This window comes from Miscanthus floridulus, chromosome 12, assembly GCF_019320115.1.
Source record: "Miscanthus floridulus cultivar M001 chromosome 12, ASM1932011v1, whole genome shotgun sequence".
NCBI lineage: Eukaryota > Viridiplantae > Streptophyta > Magnoliopsida > Poales > Poaceae > Miscanthus > Miscanthus floridulus.
This window is the reverse complement of record NC_089591.1, coordinates 13893951-13896831: the sequence shown is the minus strand read 5'-3', so window position 1 is coordinate 13896831 and position 2881 is coordinate 13893951.

The window sequence follows — 2881 nt, the reverse complement described above, 5'->3', positions numbered from 1 at the left end:
TTATCATAGAATTAAATAATTAAGACACAAATTTTTGTGTTATTTTAGAATATAAGCTAACTACATTATTTCTATTAATAGATAAATAAAGAAAAGCAAACTAACCGAACTCGGTATACTAGCTCAGCGGTTAAAGCCACACACTCTATACTCCAAGCCCCGCGCTCAAATCCTAGACATGCCAAACTTTTTTGATTTTGCATTTATTATTTAGTAGTGCGTTATGACGGGATAAAAGAAAAAATAAAACCAATCTAACCGAACTCTCTATCCTAGCTCAGCAGTTAAGACCGCGCACTCTCGACCCCGTGACCCACGCTCGAATCCCAGGCAGGCCAAACTTTTTTGATTATTTATTTATTATATAGCAGTAGTGCGTTACGAAGAAAACATACAACTAATTCTAACATAATCCCTATTCTAGCGCACTGGTTAAGGCTCTAAACTAAGAACCACGAGACTTGGGTTCGAATCTTAGGCTCGGGATTTTTTATATTTTTTATAAAAAGGCTGCGATGGCAGGCATCCCAGCTGCTGGGTGTTAGCATAGTAGGGCCCATCACTAGTCGTTTTTTAAAAAACCCGACATGGATAGCTTCTATCACTGTTGGTTCCCAGAACCGGCACAGAAGGCAACCTTCACTATCGGTTTTTAAACTAAAATCGACAGTGATGTCTAGATGCTCCTCACAGGCCAACAGTGCTCCCGCTGATCACCATAGTTGGAGCACTGCTCCCACCTAACCCGACAGCTTTAGTTCAAAAATAAAAACATACCATGACTGGTAGCCCCAATAAAATGGCCCTCGACCGGGAGCTAGCCTCTCAACAGCCAAGTCTTGCCACCCTCTTGTTGCTTATTTCTCACTTCGTTCTCTCTAGCTAGTATACACATATATGGCCTCTCTATAGGAGAAAGCCCTCCACATACTAATTTCAATAAGTGTGGTCATCCACAAGGATGGTGCACACAAAAGATACTAGAAAAATGTTTATGAAGATAGAGCAACGCCGAAGCTTGAGGACGCCACGAGGTTGATAGAGTCATCCTATTCGGTGTGCTCTAGACTGTCTGACCAGAGTGGCATGGATTCATCGTTGCTCAGCAACCGTCCTGTGTGTTCTAGACTATCAGTCCAGAGAGGCATGGTTTGAACAGTGCCCAGCAGCCTCTCCGCTTGTCTCCTAAATGTGTAGCTCGTCAGCCATCTCTAGCATTCTCTAGCGGCTATTTGACCCTACCTGGGTGCTAGAAGAATGCTTCTGAGGTGGTTATCTTATAATGTGTTTGTACACTTCGATTGTAACATTAACCTAGATGGAAATAGGTTTTTGTTATCATATATTTAATTTTAGTGTCATGTCTTTGTTATCGTATATGTAATTTTATTTCAAGGTTTTGTTATTTTATGTTGTATTTTTGTAACCGAAATATATATTGATGTTTGTCTGTTCTAATGGCAATGAATGTATGGATATTTTACATATATATGGTGCCCTAATAATTAATTATCTAGCATTTTTTGGGTGGACAACGGTGTTTTTGTACCCATATATGAAATTGTGCAATTGATATGAAAATTTTGGACATTATTTGAGCATTAAATAAAGATCACAATAATACTATTTTTTCATAAGTAATGACCTTTATTGCCACATGCATGCATGCATTGAAGTACGTGCTGTCAGCCACATCACTGTTGGTTTTCATAGAAAACCGAAAGTGATAGGGCTGCATCACTGTCCGTTTTATTACAAAACCGACAGTGATGGACACCATCAGTGTCAGTTCTGTTTTAAAACCAGCGGTGATGTGTCTACCCCTATAAAACGGAACTAGGAACATACACACGCACACACCCTCACTTCACTCTCATTTCTCAGTTTCACATACTCTCACTTCTCACTCTTTTCACTCTACGTGGTCATGGCTCCTGGATATTTCATTGCAGGTATATATATGTTCTCCTCTCTAACATTGTAGCTATGTATATATATGCATCATCGATCTATATTTATTTAGTTTGTGACATTTTACTTGGCATATTTTATATAATGCAATATATATTTTTCTATTCATATTTCTTGAATTTTATTAGGTACAATGCAATATATATATTCTCCTCTTCCATATTCTAGCTATGTACATATATGCATCGATCTATATTTATTTAGTTTGCTACATTTTACTTGGCACATTTTATATAATGAAATATATATTTATAGTCATATTTTTTGAATTTTATTAGCTGGGGTGAACGGACCTCCCCCACCACAAGAACCAGGTTTCCACCCTAGCGATGATCCATTCGATCCTGATGTGGCCATTCTAAACCACCCTATTCCAACTATCGTATGAAATATTTTCCAACATCTTGTTTTTGGATGCTAATTATTTAATAATTGTAGTTTAAATTTTGTAATACGTGTTGTTTCATAATATGTATGGACTCATTCAAATAATATCATTGTTGCATATGTCATAGATGATAGCCCCGATAGAGTGGCTACAAGCAGCACTTAGCTTGCTCATGGTGTCGGACATCGTTGAGAACACGACATCTGTTGATGATGGTCAAACTTGGATGTATGATCTAAGCTTCTACATCCCTTCGAGGCTACCATCAGGGCATTAGGAATTTATCCGGTGAATGAGATCATAGATGCCTAGCAGGAGAAGCGCCTAGTTCTCTGCCATGCGCAACTATTTGGTGGCACTTCAACACATTTGCTATTAGGTGCCTAATTTCTCGCACTTTACGATAGAAGCTTTGCGTGCTGGTGATGATGTCCCCGTTCCGCAAGTAAGTGAATACTGGGCGAGCTACAACCAAATGGATGTGGTAAAGTCAACGTCACTGATACCTGAGTTATGGTTATT